This window comes from Trichoplusia ni, chromosome 23 (assembly GCF_003590095.1).
Source record: "Trichoplusia ni isolate ovarian cell line Hi5 chromosome 23, tn1, whole genome shotgun sequence".
NCBI lineage: Eukaryota > Metazoa > Arthropoda > Insecta > Lepidoptera > Noctuidae > Trichoplusia > Trichoplusia ni.
Window position 1 is genome coordinate 2,116,758 of NC_039500.1, and position 22,078 is coordinate 2,138,835.

Consider the following 22,078-nt stretch of genomic DNA (forward strand, 5'->3'; position numbering starts at 1 on the left):
TTAATCAATCAACAAACGTTCTGTTATGTCAATGTCAAATAACACATGTGTCAGTTTTTTTAGAAACTTGATCACTGGTCTTTTGACACCATATAGGTGTACCTTGAACATTGTACCCTATCTTGTGAACGAATTATACTCTATTTCAAGAGTGTAGCTTATCAAATTTCTTTTAAATATTAATATTAATTAATTCTACAACCTTGGCATCACGACATCAATGGCAATGAAACTAAACGCAATGACACATAATCTCGTTTAGAAATAATTAAAATGTTTTTTTTTTTTCATCAATTCGGTATAATAAAGACATTTTCGTAAAATTGATAATAAAACTACTTATTTCATTTCGAATTACTTCTAATTACTTTTAAGAAATATTAGGAGAGCTAAAATTTTTAAGTAGCTATGCGTTCCAAATGACTGACAGCTGTTAAACACCCGTGACCACAATGAGTATTGTCACAACTCAAATTTACCTTCATTATAAGGAAAACAAAGTAAAATCAATGGCAATTATGTGGTAAATATACGTTTGATAATGAGCGTTCATTAACTTTACAGGATTCAAATAACCTCATTTTCCGTAAAGTGACAAATACTCGCCGTTGCAACTGTAAATCATCAAAATAATTTGTCTTACACATAACCAGTTAGACTGGTTGTTTGTGGTAAAAGTCTGGAAACATCAAAGTTAATGTATGATATTTTGTTTCGCCTCTAATTACTTCGTTAGCTAACTTGTAGGAAGATTTAACTATTGGAAATTAAAATTAATGGCATCGTTACGAAGGTAATTATCATTTTCGAGTGTGGTATCACAGAAACCTTTTTGCAACAGCGAGCCCGGCGCGCGCATGTCTCGCTCATTCCTATAAAATTCAGAAGTTTGCAATAAATAATGGCTTCGACTGTAAATTCGAAGCAAACAGCGGTTAACGGTGACGTCTCGTCTATATCGAACCCGTCCAAAAAATCCAAAATGGAAAATAAAGTTGCCGTTGTTTTGGGTGGTCAATGGGGGGACGAGGGAAAAGGAAAAGTGGTGGATCTATTAGCTGTTAACTGTGACATCGTGTGCCGCTGTCAGGTTTGATAAATCTTTGCATTGTTTTTACTAGTGTTACGATATCGGTGTTTTTTACAATCTTTATTTCCTTACTTTTTTTTTTCTTGGTCTCTTCACGGCAATGTTTATGCATGAGATTTTGAGGTTATAATTAGCACGAGAATCAACCTAAATAATTGATTAAACTATGTTTTATTATTTTCATCGACGTTATCATGTTTCGGGCAACCAAAACAGATATATTGAAGATCCTTAGGAGTTGGCGGCGCGCCAAAATTTGTTTGAAAACATGTGAACTGCGAACACAATGTTTTTGTATGAATTTGAGAATACATGACGCGTGCCAAGTGTCTTAGCGGGAACTGCTGTACGCTGGTTCAATGTTGCGTAAACTCGCCAGTTCCGGTCGTCTTATGTAACGTTAATTATTTATATTTCGAGTTTTTTTTTTCAAATTTAATAGTCATGTGACTGAATGGTTCAGACACTAGTATTTTTAGACACGTAAATAGACCTTGTATGCATGCTAAATGTGGATTTCTGCCAAGGTCTGGGGCATTTATTGTCATGGTTACACTATTGAATGCTATGAATATTTCTGAATTCTGCGACAACTAGTCTAGGGCTCTGTCTAATTTTAAATATGATAGTGCACTATGTTTTGTTGAGATTTATGGCAATAAACAACCATTTGAATTGCTGGATATTAGTATTATGTTCAGTAGAGATTTATTGTTGTTAGTTCTGAGCCAATTTTCTTTTGAATTTTCAGAACAGACTTTCATTTCTATTATTCTTTCATTATGATTAAAGATTTAGAAATGTACATGGAAAGGAAACAGGTTAAAGTTGTATTTGTTTAACTTTAAACTGCATGGGTCACTATGGTCGAATTAGGCAAATTTTTGGACAAATGAAAAATTGATTACATGATTTTTTTTTTAATAATTCCACATTTAAAAATCTTCTAAATGATTGTGTTTATTAAATGATTACTCATAAATGGATGATAACTGTTAATGAAATACAAATTAATATAACAATTTTATCAAACAAAATAAAGCAGACATAACATTGTCTTGATTACAATCTGGTTTTAGCCAGTTATCTATGCCACTATATATACTTTACTTCACACTGGCATTACCTGCGAATTTAATAAAAACTATTTTAAAATCTTTGTTTTGTCTGTGGTGAGTAAAATCAGATAACTCTATAGTGACAAGGGTGAATGACCTTGTTGTGAAGTCATTTATTTATAGTTGCTTCACTGAAATAAAATGGTTTACAAAATGTTTTAATCGACAGCTGAGCAGAATAATAATTGGTCTCCCAGTAAAATGTCACTTGAAGGACAAACTAGAAAGTGTTTCTCTGTATTAGATTTGTTTTCATCTCCCACAAAACTCAACTAAACTTAATGTGTTTTTAATCTAGTATATTTTTATATGTCAGAGAAGAACATACCATTTTATTATATTTGATTAATTTTTACTGCTTTACCTATCAGTCAGAGGTGTTTATTAATCATGTGTAATTTTTTATAATATGTGTATTAATTACATAGGTCAAGTTCAGTAAAACAATGTTATTTCATAACAATTTCTCCAAGGAGTTCACAATACAAAGTTTCATTGGCTGTATGATCTTTCCTTTGCTTTGACACAATAACCACTTTTATAGTACATATCTTGCTTTGCTGCACGGATTTCCGACGTTTTCGGACACCACGTTAAACCCTCGATTTGTCACGGGTTTAATCCCCGCGTCAATGAGTTTTTATACGATCCAAGAATTTTGGTATCCTTGTGCAGGTGATTTGAATCGCCGGCAAAGTATTGCAACTAGCACGATTATTATTTCTTGCCTCGTCTTAAGAGCCCGTATGAGCCCTTATAACCCTGCGTAAGGCCAGCTACGACAGTCGACGAACAAAAACAAATAGTGTAGTTTCAGCTTTGTACTTTGTATCCTAGTCCAAATAGTAAGTCATTGTTTTTTATTGTTGTTCCGATAGTGTTCACGGACATCATCACAAATGATCGTACCTAGAGTTCTAAAATACGTTCAGGATTTCTTAATTGCTGACTACAAAACATGTTTTAAGAAAAATAAAACGTTGACGTCATAAACCGGGAGGTGTGACCAGCGTCACTATTTTCGTTCCGTTGTACGTCAGTTATCTTTGTTGGCACATTCTGGCACTGATCTTATCCATGACCCTTTGCTCTCTAATGAGGCTTTAGTCATCAAGCGATTCTCAAAATTGTTCACTGCACTATTTTTGTCCTTTATGCATAGTTTTTTTAAGATTTCGTGAAAAAAGACAGAATTATCAATATCTAAGTCAAGGAGGAAGAAACTTTCGTAAATAAATCATTATGCCACTTATTAAGTTAAGTTACGTTATTTCCCATTCCTCTCAAAGAAATAAAAATGCGTTACACGTAATTTTTGCGGGACAAAATTGCAGTCTTTGCTGATAACACTAATTAACACTTATCTTTTAGTTGCGGAAGTTTATGTAAAAAGATAAGAGGCAAATAAATTACGTCGCTCAATTTGTTTTCTTTGTATTAAATACGGATCTTAGATATATAAGGGAGACGAAGCTAAAACGAGCTAAATAAAATAAGAGAGAAAGGAATGCTGAGATGAAGCAAAGTATGGTCCCTAATAAACGAAGGCAGGATATTTTACAATACTACGGCATACCGATAAAGTTCAGACGTTCATACATTATGATCTTCTTGGTAAATATGCTGGCCAAACGTTCGTCAACTAATGCGTCATTAGTTTGTTGAGGCTCAATCATTTCGGGAGCTATGATGCTACCGACAGACACGATGAAGTTATAACACCCCTCTTTTTGCATTCATCATCAATTCATCATCTCAACCTATAGCTGTCCACTGCTGGTCATAGGTCTCTCCATACGTTCTCCAGCGCGACCGGGTTTCTCTTTTTGCATCGGGGTTTAAAAGACACAAATCCGTTCGTCACCATCATCACAAAAAACATGATATCTCTTAATCAAGTATATTCTTTGTTGCATCATCCCTACTAATATTATAAATGCGAAAGTAACTCTGTCTGTCTGTGTGTCTGTTACGCTTTCACGTCTAAACCACTGAACTGATTTTAATGAAATTTGGTACAGAGATAGAGATGTCCTTCAGAAAGAACATATGATAGTTTTTATCCCGGACTTTTAACAGTTCTCTCGGAAACGCGATATAACCAAACTCGACGCGGGCTAAAAGCTAGTATAATCACAAATCTAATCTATTTGCAAGAGGAAACAACTGTTTACTGTACTTAGTCCTTAGTATGCAATGTTTAGCCCGCTTTGCATATAAACATTCATAATTTATTATTGGTAGATCCGTTGGATACACAGTTTAGAACTGATTTACAATTTAGAGGTACAATTTTACAGTAAACAACTGGATCTTGAAGTTCCTTGAATACAAAATGCCTCACGCCTATCATTTATCAACCAATTTAGAATATTGAGGTCCACTGTGGGATGTAGGCCTCCCTCAAGTTGCACAAAAATACCCGATCCTCAACCTATCGTATAAGAATTAAATCTATGAGTGCAAAAGTCAGGGATCGGAGTATAAAAAATTCGAATGTTTATCGGCCGCTTTCTATATTCGATCCCGAATCTAAGATTCCGATCAATCCAGATTTTACTCAATCTCTCGATTGAGCTTGAATCTGCATTTCATTAATCGATCTCGTCTCGAAATCCATCGAAAAAAAACGGATAGATCGCCCTGCTAAACGTTTTGTTTTACGCATGTGCAGAAAAAGTACTTCAGCGATTATTAATGAGTAAAATGGTGACTTTTTTCTTAAAGCTTATCTATTTTATGTATAATCGTTAGAAAGTGCACAAAATACAAAAATAAATGATTGGGAAGTCGTAGCGGTAAAATCCTGTTATTCTACCTCAAGATTAGAAAAAGCATAAACGACAATAAACGTTTATTGATCAGTAACGGAACGTCAGTCAATCGAAAAGTTGTCAGTCAGTTTGACATTAACATAATATATTTTAAAATCGCAAGTTTATTTGTTGTTTGTGTTTCCGATGTCTCAGTTATAGAATAGAATTCAGCGGCTATATTCGAGCGCGTTCAGAATAAGTTCACGCGCCATCTGTCCAAGAAACTGTATGGGGTGTATCCGTTCTACCTACTCATGGATCCCACTCTGTTTGTTCTGAGCATGGTTGGCAATGATCAACTGTATATGAGACGGGAGTTTGCACTGGTCGTCTCCTTGGTGAAGGTGATTCGTGGAGTGGAGAATCACCCGGAAGTATTGCAGCGCTTGAGCGTGTGTACCGGACCGCTTCGTGCGGCGGCGGCGACGCCCGCACCTACAGCGAGAACAAATTTGCTCGCCGAAGCACCTCTTACAAGAGCTCTCTACACCACCAACTTCTTCAAAATCAGATTGACGTGTTTATGTGTTTTTAATAATGTAATGTGTTGCAAGTTTTGTTTAGTTTAAGTTCTAAGTTGTCGCATTAGGGTAAACCCTGTAATGATACTTCATGGTTTTAAATAAATAAATCAAAACGAGAATATTATAATCGTTATCTATTGATTCCAGTATTACAGATATTGGTAAAAGTGTAGGTTCTTAGTACACAAAAACTATAATACCGAAAGCAAAAAAGTTTAAGCGTCAGCTTATGCTTAGCAATCCAAAAGAATTACTGAGTGCTGGTCTTCAGCTTAAATCCTTGACCCTCGTTTACAAGTAAAGTACAGAAAAAAAAACGGCCACTCGATACATCACAATCACAATTACAAATTTTGAGGACAGAGTTTGTTCTTCGTCGCTGTTACTACTATCCCAGTCCGATAGCTGAGCTAATACTTCAAGATCGCTATCACTATCACTTGAAAATATTTCCATTTTCACAGATTTCTCAGTACAATCCGTAAAAAATTGGGGATCGCAATTATAGATCAAAAACGTCAAAAATCGATTTGTCAAAACCAGAGATCGGTTATAGAAAACGCATAACTGTCACTTTCATACAAATACCTATCTAAAAATTCGATCTGCCCTCCCAAAGATAGATTGAAGAAAAAGATCGAGAAAACGATCCATGGATCGGTTATAGAAACACTAAAAGTTGGAAATGGATTCAAATGTCAATCTCGATCCGTAAATTAGGGATTGAGATCGAATATAGAAAGCGGCCGTATAACAACGCCGCAAGAAAGGAGGATTTTCCATGCAAAAGCTACAAGACTATAAAAGTCTATTCTATCAAACCATTGTCGATGATTCGAGAGAAATATCGGCGCATTTCTGAAAAAAAAAATGCTTTTAGTTTCTCCTGGGTATACCGACCTTCATTTTAAGAGTTTTATCTACTTATCCAGGCGTAACCGTCCTTGTCCCAATTACCTTATGTAAGGTTATTTTTCGGGGTTATGTAACGACAAGATACAAGTTTATGTGGTCCCTCTTTTGAGCGACATAAATGAAACGTAGACTTGGAAAAATGGCATAAGCAATGGGAGGCATATACTAACTGTGGGTTGTTCAAAGCGAACGATGATGGCTAATTAAGTTATTCCAAAAGTTTATTTTCTGGCTGGCTTTCTCCGATGCTGAATTTTGGCATGGAGGTATTTTTCTAACCTTACCGAATTCATATCTAACGCCATAATTTAACAAAATAGGTAAAGCCTGCAGTTTCACCCTTGTTCTGACGCTCCGTTATACAATCTTTGGATTTTTTTTTTTTGACAAACATTCCCCATTTTTATAGAAAAAAGAAATTGCTGTTCTATTGGCAATTTCTATTAATTGCAGTTGCCTCTATAAGTGCACTCAGCAAACAAACATATTTTTACAATTCAAACCAGTAGACCCTGATATTCTGAACCTCTGGTCCTAACACAAGCTTCTATTTAGGGGAACTGTTTGTGGAATTGGGGAAATTCCACAAACAGAGAAATCATCTTTAAGTCACAGAAGCGTTGTATCAGAGCTATGTTCGGGTTAAAAGTTACAGACAGCTGCAAACCGTTTTTCATTGAACACAAAATATTGACTCTGCCATCTCTTTTTATATTCGAAGTAGCAAATTTTGTTCGGAATAATCCACATATTTTTAAAAAACAAGCTGACACTTTAATCCGTAACCGTAGAAAAAACGACTGCCTCAGTATAGTTTTCTGTTTGGCGCCGAAAATATATAACAAATTACCCAAAGAAGTAAAAGAAATGCCACATGCCTTATTTAAAGCTCATTTTAAAAGGTATTTATTAGATAAATGCTACTATAGCATACAAGAATTTTTAAGTGAGTGATGTATTGTATATATTTTACATTCGCTTTTATTGGTGGCATTGATCTTTGTATTGTAACTACTGAATTTTATTGTAATTATTTTTTATTTTCTTTTATATAGAGTCAGTGTACTTGTGTATATCTTAAGTTAGCTTAAGTACCATTTAAATTTTGTACGCCACAATGTGGCAGAACATGAGTTCATAATATTTATTCTAAGACCTATGCCTGTACCATGTTTTACAAAATAAAAATATCTTTATCTTTATCTTATCTTTATCTTTATCTTTAGATCTGAAAGTCTTTAAAATATTGTATCGAATAGTTACTGAAGTACAAGCAATATATGTATGTTCCCCCTTCCACGTCGTTTTAATGGGCAATGAAATTCCATAGTACGCTTATCAAGTATGCAAACCTGTTTGCTTACGCTAGGTACCAATGTACCATTCATTTTTAACAATGCTATAACACAAAATGTATTAGGATTTGTAACAAAACACGAGACGAGAAAATAATGGAATGTAATTGTCAACATACAGTTTCCTAATAAGGAGTTGTTTGCTGTCGGCAAAGCAAAGATTTTGCAAGCAGTGACTTCTTTGTTCTGATTTCGTAATGTTTGTCACAACCCGACAATTTATTTGGTTTCTCCGAGATAAATTGAAATCTGTTATTACAAGGTTGCTTTCAATATTTAATTGGAATATTTTATGTACAATGTTTTGAATGGTTATGATGTAACGTAGGTAATTGTTATCGTACAAAACGTTAGGACCTTCCATCTGTTATTATTTTAATCGATTTACCATACACATATGGGGACTATAAAATGTAAGGTCAATATTCCTTATCCCGGTGTATTTGTTTGCACAGGCATTGCTTAGTAATAAGTCGCTCGATTGTTTTACCGTGATACGATTTTTTAAATGTACTGTATTTTTCTTTAAGTATGTGTGTGTATTATTTCTGTATTGAACTTATGTCTGAGCAATTGATAGTGAATTCATTATTTTCTAACGCTTAAGAATAAACCGGGTGTTTTGTAATTGGCCGCATTAAAGACAAATCCCGAAACTCAAGTCATAAGGATGTTCAGAGAATTACCAAGAAAAAAATACGGACTTACTCGTCCTCCATATTACAAATGCAATTCTTGCATGCAGTAGACAAACGTCGATAACTGCAAGTCAAATCAACAGGGCGTATACAGAAACCATTACTTTCCTTATCTTCGTAATCAGCGAAGAACATTCGAAGAATCATACATTGATTGTGATCTCTACCAATGACTTACGTATACCTCAAGGTCATACAAATATAATTGTACAGATGAGCCGCTGTTAGTCATGTAATTGATAACAATTACACGAGTAAACTGAGGCGGGAATTGGAGACCTTGGCTGACCTTATCTACCCGTGGTATAACCTATCTACCTTAGGGACGTAGCCCGTAGGTAGCATATTACAGGGTGGATGTCATTTAGGACCGTTAGCGAAGTATGTATTTTCACTATCTTCCGTTTCTTCAGCGCTTTTGCCGAGGGTTGTCTCGCCAGTAAGTCTGTGCTAAAGCTAAATGCAGGGAGCACAAAAAAGTGTCATGTTGTCTTTCTATTGACAGAGACAAATCGATGTTTAGATAGCCACTAAGTTTAGTGTCAGAGTCGTACTGACTAATGAATACGTGTTCTTTGAAACCTTTTAGATCTAAGGATTGAAACGATCTGATTCGTAGCATACGCTTTTTAGGACATAGATCGTTTAGATGGCTCATTAAGTTTTAATCGATTTCATGAATAAACGATACCCTTACGTATCCAAATTCCAAGTGCCCATGACCTATAATGCACAGTTTAAATAGTTGAGAATAACGGATGAGAGACAAGGTATTGCTGAATGAAAGCTTACGCATTTTTAAAGATCTATGATGACAGTAAGTGATGTGCCAAAACTAATTGACGTAGTTCAGGTAACTGGCTTTTAGCCCTGTTTTGCTTGTTGTGTTTTTCTCGCAGCATATTTGGGACGTTCCACTCCGGAAGATATATCTCTTACTATCTCAGAATAATCATGCTTACACAGTTTCTTGTCCATTTAAAAACTAAAGCTATTTCTTTATTCAACGGCCTTATGATTGTTTATTTCTGGGATTACCCTGGAATCGCAATAATTGTATGGGATAAAACTGTACTCCTTTACAATTTTAATAGGGAACTCCCTTTAAATCGGATCTCGGTTGAGTTATTCTACATTCCTTTTCATTACAATAGTTAATTCATATTTGGGTTTTCTTCGCCGTAAATTTCCTCCGTAGACATAATTCACAAATTGGTGCTAAAGTTTACTTCTGTCAATCATTACATTTGCTCGGCCTCCTTTAAGATGGGTCGGATAGGTCTTTTAATGACTAGTAGCCAATAAACTCAATGCAACTATTATAAAATAAACCTCACTAGTTCTATAGACATAATAGACTATTCTTTGTTTAATGAAAAACTTATAGACGTAATATAAAGTATTGTGTCTAGTCGCGTGTACCTAATGCAGAAAGTCTTCTCTTGCTTGCACTATTCGCGACGATCCTACATACAACAAGTGAACACATACAAGTATACACACTACACAAGTTTTATATAATAACTAGCTGACCCAGCAAACGTTGTTTTGCCGAATTTTTTTTTCTAGTTGTATGTATTTTTAATGCCACATAAAAAAAAAAACAAACAATTTAGTCCAAAAAATAAAATTTATTTTTTTAGTGTGAGCAACCCTTATCATTTAAGCGTATGAAAAATCGATGTTGTTCTATTCTCAGGCCTACCCAATATGTATACAAAATTTCATAAAAATCGCTCGAGCCGTTTCGGAGGAGTACGGTAACTAACATCGTGACACGGGAATTTTATATATTAGATATATTAGATTGTAAACTGGTGTTCTATTTTTCAGGGAGGCAACAACGCTGGCCACACAGTCGTCGTTGACGGGAAAGAGTTTGACTTCCATTTACTGCCGAGCGGTATCATCAACCAGAAATGTATCTCTGTTATCGGTAAGTCATAATGATGGTGTTGTTTTATGGAAAAGGGTAATGGAAAATTAGTTCATATTCCCCGTGACACAAGGATTCAATTCCTAAATGCGGGAGTCGTTAAAAAAGTATTTTTCGACGCTTTGACGTATTTCCACGTCATATTTGTTTTGATGATTCTCCCACAGTTTTGCTCTGTGGCTTTTCCTTAATGTTGTAATCTAATGAATTCACAATTAGACTTTTAAGTTATAAATCTTACCCAGTATTCAATAAGTGAGTTATTGAGTGAATTAGAAGTGGCTTCCATCCACTCAATAATATGAATATTTATGAATGTTCAGTGAGGTAAGGTCAAGGTCTGTAAAATTATGAATCACTTTAGAAATCGTATTCTTCGAACCACATTCAAAAGTATCCTAAAACATCGTTTTACAATTTTGATTTCTAAAGTAATTTAGTTTAATGTAACAATGGGAGGTAAAAATGTTTTACAAAGACAATTACTGGAAATCTTCAAGATATAACTGCCGATAAATTGTATTTAAAACCTGAGTCATTATTGTGACCTAGAACAAGTCGATAAAGAAATTACAATAACTAGCTTTGAAATGCCAAGCAATGTCGCGTGTTAAAACCTTTTATCTATTTATATCTGAAAGATCACGAAATACAATATCATTAGGTAACTATTAGAATTGTAAAGTCTCGGCTTTTTCCCCTTTGCTGTTTTATTAAGACGTTAATCTTAAAATCATTTAAATAGAGATAACATTTTAATTGATGAGAAACTTAGATATTTTTTTCTCAATTCCTTTTTTATTTGAGGAAACTCTGTTAAGTACCGGTTGCACTTGACACTGATCCATACTTTAACTAGATTAAATTTTCAAAATTATTGGTCACTTTATTTCATGAAATACAGGCTGGCTACAGATGGATGGACAAATTTCGTATAAGAAAGATGAATATAGTGAAAACACCTTTCTAACTAGAGTTGAGGGTTTGCCAAAAAGCTTGCATCATTGTTATACTGCACATCGCCAAATCTAGGGTACTGGGGGAAATACCTATTATTAACATTAGAGGATAACATCTGTATTGAACTTCGAAAATAAATGCTCTGAGTTTTTTTCACTTGCTGGGTTCGTTTCCCAATTATTGACATAGAAAAAAGGCATATTTATTTCTATAAAAACTACACCCGCTCTGCAGAACTTAATCCTTGTGTCGCGGGAGGTTCCACAAACATACAAGTCAAATACAAAAGAGACCCAACAGTTAAGCATTTGACAACACTCTTTGTGTCTTCAGGCTAATAATGATACCTTACTAGCTGTCCCAGCAAACGTTGTTTTGTCATAGTGCCGAAACAAATAAACAAAAAAATATTGGGGTATGAAAAATAGATGTTGCCCCATCCGCAGACCTACCGAAGACGTGCACAAGATTTCATAGAATCGGTCGAGCCGTTTCGGAGGAGATCAATTTCGTACACCGTGAAACTACAATTTTATATATTAGATTACAGGTATTTTCATGAGCTCTGAAAGATTGTTAGTTATTTTGCTTATCTGCATTTCAGTGGTATTCTTTAGAAGTAATTCACACACCCATTACACTGTATGAACGTAGGCACCAACGCAAACGTATCGAAACTGAGATAAGCGATTCTGTGAATCCAAGGTTTAATCATAAAGTATTTATTTTGTTATGGCTATGATAAAACCATACATTGTATAAATTATAGTACTTGTAATACAGTTTTTGAAGCTGTAATTAAGGTACCTATTGTTGTTTTTAATAAAAAAAATCTCTTGAATATTTTGTATTATATTTTTTTAATTAATTGCAATTGAACAGCAGTTATGCAGAATATGTAAAAAATATTCCTAGGTACCTGTGAAATATTACTTTGATTGCATTTACATAATCTGAAAAATTCAATCGCAATACACAAAATTGTTAACAAACTTGCACATAAAAGTAAAGTCAGCAAAAACCTAAAAGAATAAGACATAAAACAATCTCAAACAAAACTTCGCGTGCCTAATGATTTACAAATTGAATGACTAACTTGTAACAAAAACAAAGCATGCAAATTATTATAACATGATAAAAATAAGGGATTCGTGACATCAGTTACCGAACCTTAGTACCTGGTACCGTCGTCAGAATCATTGTATTAATAGGTTTATAAAACGGGGGTATTATTTTCAAGGTAGCCAACCTTGAAATGAACGATGCACGAAGATGATTCGCTTTATTTTGTTGACGTTACTCCTTTAATGCACGATATGACATGATGTTAAATTGTAACTTGGTTATTGGTATAAGGAGGTTTAACAAGAAGACATTTGCAATTTGGTTGAGGATGTTTAACATATGTGAATGTTGTGTACTGTAAGTCGTTTTTGGAATTATGAATGGTGATTCGTCACTTAGGTACTGGAATTAACAAATAATGTTTTCAGTTCATAAGGTTTCATTTGGAAGATAGGCTTTTGAAATGTGGACTTATTTGCATTATCCTATATTCCTATCCACTTGTGTCCGAGTATATTCAAGTTAGCAACAAACTCAAAAATTTAAAAACTCTATCAAGTCTCCCTGCCGAAATAAGGAACTGTGCCATAGATTGTCACCCATACACGGACTGACCGCCTCAAGTGTAGCTTAACCAGAGGTCGATCAACTTTTGCAGTTATAGCTTAGCCACGAGCTCCTCAGATTAGCTAATATTATATATAGATATATAGATATTATATAGAGATTTAATTATATGTACTTAATAGTCCCAATATGATCAAATGATTTAATCCTACCATTATTTCAGGAAACGGTGTGGTCATCCACCTGCCAGGTCTCTTCGAGGAGCTGAAGAAGAACGAGCTGAAAGGCATGGAAGGCTGGCAGGACCGCCTCATCATCTCCGACAGAGCACACCTCGTCTTCGACATGCATCAACAGGTATTCACATACCCTAACACTCTTTAGGTAAATTGACACTTATTGTAATTGAATTAGAGTTTATTTTTACAAGGTGATCTCACAATATTTGATAGGTGTTAACATATCTAAATGTTTGTTGCGTGCACTTAGAGTTTGTGATGGACTTGGGATTTTTAATATTTACGGGATTATGAAATGAGAGAAACGCGTCTTTTTTTTTTGTTAGGATTCAGATCGTAACCACAGGTTTTTTGTACGATAAATGCCTATTTTTCACATCTATAGTTTATATTTAGTTATAAATATCAAACAAGTCATAATAGATGATTCATACTGACATTCTAGGTTGCCTATTTTATTATTATCAAAACCATATCTTAACTGTAATGTGGCATGTTACTTGTTCCCAGACCCATATTTTAATACTATGATATCACGTCACTGATAATAAGGGCATTGCCCTATCTTCTAAACAGACATTTCACGCTTGAACAAACTTTATCTATTCGCCGTTTTAGTGTATTATCAAGGCCAAGAACTGTAAAACATTCGTTGAACAAATCGGAAGTATCAGAAAATTCAGGCTCGCGAAACTGAAGATTTCGTACAAATAGGCGACCAATACAAATTAGCATATTTGTAATTTCGCAATATTTTTCTGTTCTCATCCGTCGACAACGGAACCCGAGAAAAATTACAAGTTTTCTCCATCTTTCATCTTCATTATTATATGAAATCACTGGTAGCTGTAAAAACATTATCTTTCTTAGCGAAGAAAAAAAGCCTATATGACAATCCGAGGTATCAGCAACCTCCATACCAAATTTAATAGACATTGGTTCAGCCGTTTACGCGTGAAGATAGAACAAACATCGTCAAACTTACATTTGCATTTATAATATTTTATCATCACTCGGGGATACCTGCACAATGCGATAGATATCCAATTATGTTATTAATATTTCTATCTACGTCTTTCTATTCTATTAGTACCGCCATCTTTTCTTCTGCGATTCAAACTCTTATTAACGTAAAAGGTATTTTTAATGTACAAATGTAATGTGATTTAATCTGAAATCTGATTAATGTTACAAAATGGTTGCTTTATGCATTTCAATGGGAACTATTATAATCGATTACGGTTATGTGATTATAAGAATAACCGATTAACCGACTTGGTATATCGATATTATAAACAGGGTTTTACCAGTATACAGGGTTTTAAATGGTACTAGTGGTACTACGGTTGTACGAAGTTTAACTGATTTGTTTTATGTTTGTCTGTTTTATTTTCATTGAGCTTTCCCGTAGTAAATGATCGAAAATGTTTTGGTTTAAATTATTTCATTTGTTCCTAAAAAAAAAACGAATACCGCAGTTAGAAATTTAATGCTTGTCCCACGGCGGCTTTCATAAGCATTCAAGTCACAAGCATAAGCACACCCAGACTCAGGACAAGATTCGAAGATCACACAAATGCTTGTCCTACGCGAGGATCTAAACCGCGACACGTAACGATCAGTTGTTTTTTTGTGTCTCTAGATGGCAAAGTATTCTAGCTGTTCATTCAGGGATAAAATAAATCGAATGTCGTCTCCTAATTTTCTTGAAACAATAAAAATGTTTTGCTAATTTCTATTGCATTTACTTCGCAATCGTACTATGAAGTACCGTGTATCGCCATGCAGTATTTTATATGCCCCTTTTTTTGAGTTACGACCCTGTCATTTTTGATACATTGCATTGTTTTATATTACCATAATCGGTACGATGCGGAAATTTTTATGTAAGTTCGATCCGTCTTTTATATCTCATTTAAATTCCCATACCAGTCAATGCAAATGTTTATATGAACGTTTTGTTCTGATATTCTTGTTGTAATGTCATGTTCTCCTATATGGATATTATTATGTATGTAGGTTGTTTTGAGTATGCGTAAGATTTTTCTTCATAGTTTAGAGAGTATGTATTTGTGACTCATATGTCAATAACTTGCAAGTAAATCCTTTAGTTTCGTATAAAAAATATATAAGAGGACTTTAATAACCGTAGTTAGTGTCTTATGCCGTTAAGAGAGGCAAAGGATTAGGTTGAGTAAAATTCTAGCCAAGCATTCAAGAAAATACGCAGTTTCTATTACCAAATAATCTTCGGCTTTATATTTTTTTACTCGTAAAAAAAGATTCTGTATACTGTAATAATAATAGTGTGACGCATAAGCGCATGATTTTGCGCGAAAACACGATGACGTCAGTCGCGGTCAAGGCTTAGTGAGGCGATGCGCTGAATAGGTACTTATAGTGTTGCGATACTGTGATGTACATTATTATACATGTCAATAAGGGTATCAAATTAATTTCGGAATACATTGCACATTATGTTTCAATTTTTTATTTAATTAATGATCTATAGGTATGGCAAAACAACATTTGCTGGGACAACTACTATTAATATGAATACATTTTTCGCATGAAGTTTGTTTCAAGAAACTAATTTGCTTTAATAATTTAGGAATTCTCTCAACCGACTCCAAAAAGAGGAGATTTTTTTTTCATTTTCGTGTAATTGCTGACATTTGGTCCCATCTAGGGTTCATCAAGTTTGACTCACTAGCTGTTATTGAAGTCGATTGTCCGTTTTTGATGTTATCATTTCATAAAATCTTCAAACGTTACAAATACAATGGCCAACTAATCAAAAGATCCGGTCCTCCTTACACGTGTTTTACATGTTTGTAAGTAAATCTCTCTGCGATTTAGAATAAAATGAATAATTTATGCACACTCTGATGAATAGCTGAAACGAATTATATGATTAAGAATGGTCAAGTAACTTTACGGAGTTAGTTATGTGTAATTAAACAATACTATCGATGACTAATACTGAACATTATATATGGAGATAAGTGAAACAAGATGAAAATCTAAAGTAACATATTTGGTAGGCTTAATTTTAGTTCGAAAGAAAATTTGTCTTGTTTTTAGTTAGTTCATAGGGTAACCATTTTCCTGCGCAGTAAGGTAAATTATCAGATAAATCCTTGAAAACACTATCTTAACTTTTTCAGCCACCTTGTAAGAAAAGTTGCTACAGCTTACTATACCAACAATTATTTGCCTTTATTTTCCAACATCAGCCTAAAAAGGATTCATACATTTCACACAGGACAGTTATATTTTATTTTCTACGAGATAAAAGCAAACTTATTACTCACAGTGTAAAATATTGCGACACTATATACCGCATCCACTCAGCCCACCTCTTATGTAAATCAATGACCGCCAGTGTATTCACAAGTCACGCCCCATGACGTAGTATTCTGCTCATCAGTTACTCACACATGTTATTATCTGACACGTGCTCAACCTGTCATTGTACCTACATACATATATCATATGTTTAATATGTTACTGTGATAGTTTAATATTGGATTTTGTAGAACTGTTAAATGCACGGGGTAGGATCCTACATGGCTACTTCATTTTGCATTTGCATACTTTCAGCTATCGTCTAGGTGAACCCCTAACTGGAGACTTTTTCTTGATTTTTCTCCTAAATAATATGCGCAGTGTATTAGACAAAAATGAATATTGCATTATTAAACGCCTTTTTTAACTGCCTTAATAATTATTATCTTTTTTGTTTCATTCTATTTCAAATAATTCTTGCAGAACTTTTGTTAACTAGGCAATTATCTAAGTAAACATTGTTCTGACACGGATTGCAATTTCAAATTGAAATTAACTCATTAATTCATTCCAATTATTGCGTCAACCACCATGACCATGACGCAGACAATCAGTTTATCAAAAACAAAACAAGTATTTATTTCACAATGTTTTTTTATCTATAAACATTTGCATGGCCAGCAGTGCTCGAATATGGGCTGATGTAGTTAACACATAGAATTTAATAAGTCCACTGTTTGGTCCTTCTCTTTTTTTCCCTCTTGTCGCCATTCCATAATCGTACAGTATATTTATTATTTAACATTGTATAGTTTATTTAACGATAGCGAGTATCAGTTGAATTTGCACCTTATGACTATTGAAATAAAACATACGACACTGTCGTCGCATCAGTGATAATGTCACAGTTATGATAGGTACGCTAACGAAGATATTAGCAATTGTTGTGACTGAGGACGTGATAATTGAAAATATCCTGTATTGAGTATTAGTATGTGTTTATTGTCGAGAACTCTATAATCATAGATTGTGTGTTTGACGACCTCCGTGATCGAGTGGCGTACGCACCGGTTTCAAGGTGTCGCTAGCTCTGAGGTCCCAGGTTCGATCGCCGGTCAAAATTCAAATTTTATACATTGTCTCGGGTCTGGGTGTTTGTGGTACCTTTGTTGCATCTGGAATCCATAACACAAGTGCTTTATCAACTTACTTTGGGTTCAGAACAATGTATGTGATGTTGTCCGCATTTATTTATTTACTTTAATATAATTTGAATCACGTAGTTTTACATTTGATACCTTTTTGGTTGGCATGAATTTGTTGAGACGTTTTTATCCAGCATAGGTCTTATTTGCTCATGTAGTGTCTGGACTCACTGGAGGTAGTTAAATAGGCTTATACTCTTGGTACTTTACACAAACTTTAGTTAAAGCGATTCCTCACTTGCGGGTTTTAGGTTTTAGTTTTTTTATTTAAATCATTCTTTTTTATTTAAAAAGCTTAAACAAAATGATGCCTCTTTTCCAGGTTGACGGTCTTCAAGAAGCAGAGAAGGGCAAGAACTCGTTAGGCACCACAAAGAAGGGTATCGGCCCGACTTACTCCTCAAAGGCGACCCGCAACGGACTGCGGATAGGAGACCTGCTCGGCGACTTTGAAGTTTTTGAGGAGAAGTAAGTTTAATCTGGATTTTACTACAAGAGTACTTGTACTATGAGATTCCGACTTGGCAAGAGATTCGGGGACTCAGCCCTACCTAAGCACCTTCTATGATCCAAATAAATTGCACTTTGTGGTTGTATAAAAGAGACCCCGCCGCATACATGCCGCATGTATACTTCCAAATGTCAAGAGTCCGAAGGTGTTCGCAGATTTTGATCACAGATCGTGATCGAGATTGAGCTTGAACGGGCCTAAGAGCTCACAGTACGCAGAAACTGAACACCAACTTGATTGCTTCGAACGCGTGTCTTGTGAATGATAAAGTGATGATTATCAAACATCAGCATATATCTACGATCAAATAAACCAGTTTTATTGCATAAACATTGCTATAATATCCTTATCGCGACAAATTATTCCACTTTGTAACTTCCTACTTTTGAAAATGATAATCATCTATAATCTGCGCATTATACAAAACGTGTAAATATTTTCTTATTTATTCCATATTGGTCCGATCGGGTTAAATGCCATGTATATAAATGTATAATATGAATGCCAAAGTAACTAGCATGTCTATGAATATCTTATACTAGTTGTAGTGCGTGACTTCGTCCGCTGATATATACACGTTATTTTTTTTGTTTTCTTTTTTTCTCTCTTCTCCCCGTTTCGGTAACATATTTTATTACTGCTCTGCTTCTATTAATCAAATTAATAAATGTGCTATTTATCTAATACTGAATATATGTATAGAACAAAGGCAAAGTGGATCCGAGTGAAGCCCACCATGCCAGACCCAATACGCGACGTGTCGCAGGTTCGATCCCCAAGTATAATAGTGTGTGATCCACGAATGCTTTTGTAAGTCTGACTGTCTTTGCGCTCGTGACTTAAATGTTTGTGACACACTACAGCACAACAATTAAAGAAAAAAATAGTGTTGGAGTTTTTTCATCGTATATTATACCATAATAATTATATTTCTCGTTTCAGGTTCCGCACCTCGCAGCGAACTACAAGAGAATGTTCCCATCATTAGAGGTTGACATCGACGCGGAACTCGCCCGCTACCAGGTCTTCGCGACCAAGATCAAGCCGATGGTACGCGACACGGTCTCGTACCTGCATAAAGCTATCGCGAGGGCAAGAAGGTTTTAGTCGAAGGTGCTAACGCCGCCATGTTGGATATTGACTTTGGTGAGTACTAATAGGAAAAATACGTGATAGTCATGATCTAGATGGAACGTTGTCATTCAATGTTTTTTTAAGAACATTTGTGGCATCCCTGATTAGAAAATACACTGGTTCGGTCGTTTCTTCTTTTGTGTAAGGTAACCAAAGTTATGGAAGTCGAAGGATCTGTATTTAAAATATTAGGCGGCAATAAACATAAAGCTTGAATCAAAATCAGAAGTCAAAGCAGCAGTGATACACTCAAAGCTAAAGCTTAGACTCTTTTAGAACGTTTACAAAACTATACACTCTGAACGTTCTATAAAAAATTGAACTAAAAATAATAATAAGATAAACCTAAAAATATGATTACAAGACTAATTATGATATTATTTAATACAAAGGATTAATTAATCCTAGATTTAGTACGAATCTTATCTAAATCGAAGACACGTGTCGTCATAGGCTGATAAGACACGCTTTGTTATGATAGTGTATCTGTATAAGCTTGTTAGTATCTTTATTGTTTATTTATTGTTGTTTATGTAAATCAGATACAGTAATTATATACTCGTTACTAGGATTGGGAAAAGGGTGAAATTTTGAAGTCGATAATGCACTTAGGCGAAAATTTCAAAATCATTAGTTGACACGGCGTCGGGGTTGCGAGTCCAGTGCATTAGTTTCTTTTCTGGGTCTTAAATTTTTGCTAATGTATATCTGTGCATCATTTAATAATGAGTCATCCCTAACTATAGTTGCTTCAAATATTGTTCAGTAAAATTTAATATCTTGTTCAGCATTCTTATCAATGGAATCTCTTATCTCGTTCTTGTTAATTTTATGAATATATTTATTTTAGAACGGTTTATATCAAATTGTTAAACAGAATTCGAATTCTATGATACAGTACATTTAACTCGGTTTTAATGTACCTAATAACGTAATTAATTATAAAGTAAGTATTCAATACGCAATACTTAATTGCTTCCATAATATAGTTACGTCCGCCACGTCCCCTTCCAGGCACGTACCCATACGTGACGTCGTCCAACTGCAGCATCGGCGGCGTGTGCACGGGGCTGGGGCTGCCGCCGCTCGTCATCGGCGACGTGCTCGGCGTCGTCAAGGCCTACACCACGCGCGTCGGCGACGGACCCTTCCCCACTGAGCTGCATGATGTGAGTATATATGTAAAATATTTGTATTTTCTTGTTGACTGAGAAGTGCAAGTGGCTAAGCTATAACTGCATAAGTGAATCGATCACAGGTTAAGCTACGCTTGACGCAGTTGGTCCGTAAATGAGTGACCATCTTTGTCATTACGAGTTCCTCCGTGTGTCGGAGGGCACGTTAAATTGTGGGTCCCAGCTGTTATTTATACATTTTTCACAGTCGTTGCACGAACTCAGAAGCTTGAAAGTCTGACGACCACTCTAACTAAGGTTTATCGTGTTGCCCAGGTATCTGGGTTGAGGAGTTCAGATAGGCAGTTGCTCCTTGTAAAACACTGGTAGTTGATGGTGATGGCCGATGATGATGAAAGAAAAAAATCAAAAACTAATGAAGTAATCCCCGTGTGTCCAGGAGACAGGCAGCCTGCTGCAGGAGCGGCCACGAGGTGGGAGTGACCACGAAGCGGGTGCGACGCTGCGGCTGGCTCGACCTGGTCGTCGTGCGGTACACCGCCATGGTCAACGGTACACCGCGTTAGTACCACACACTTACTTATTATAATATTGTTATACCACGAATTAGCACTGCCTCGCCATTACCGCAGATAGCGACGTCAGCGAGGCAGACCCAGCTGGAGATTCCAATATGACCTTGTTTTTGGGTATACGGGGTATCCCACGGTGTATGTAGGATTGCAACGCATTGCCATACACCGACACAAAAACGCGAATGACGTAGCACATCGGTTTAGGTTTAGTCAGTAAGAGTCTGACACTACCCTCCCCACCCAAGGAGGGGTTTCCATGAAGATTCCTCGCCCTTACCAAAAAAAAAACAAGGCGGGATCTCCCACTCACCTAGTCAGGGGAGGGACTGAGTAGTTTCAGAATCTTACTGACTCAGCCTGTACCGCCATGCAACGTCTTTCGCGTTTAGTGACACTCGGCAATGCATAGCAATTCACACACACCATTCCAGGATGATCTAGATTCTTTCTCAGCAAACTGGTGTTTTAAGGCTCTTAAGAACTCACTGAGTTTAAAATAAACCTGTTTTACAATGTTCATGATTACTAAAGCTGGATTTTCCCCTACCAATTAAATTAATTAAAAAGGTTATATTATCATTGCTTGTTTTTTTTCCAGGATATGCCTTACAAAGATGGACATCCTTGACACGTTAAAAGAGATCAAGATCGGTGTCGCCTACAAGCTGAACGGCAAGAAGATCGAATACTTCCCATCATCGATGACAGAGCTTAGCAATGTTGAGGTAAAACAATTTCATACTTTGAGAAATAAATCATTTATTTTTTAGTAAGATATATCGTCACTTTTCATGTTTTTTTTGATGAGCTCGCTAATGTTGATTCTAAATAATAAATTTCACCATCTTCAAACTTGAGTAGGTTTTGATTCGCTTGTTTTCTCATAATGATTTTTCAAAACGTGTTGTGTAACATAGTTAAATGTAATTTTTGGATATGAACTGAA

General features: G+C 35.3%; 1 pseudogene; it reads left to right on the plus strand.

Annotated features, from left to right (window-relative positions):
* Positions 1–819: 819 nt before the first annotated feature.
* The window catches only part of LOC113504997, a 23,348-nt pseudogene continuing 2,089 nt past the window's right edge, over positions 820–22,078 (plus strand).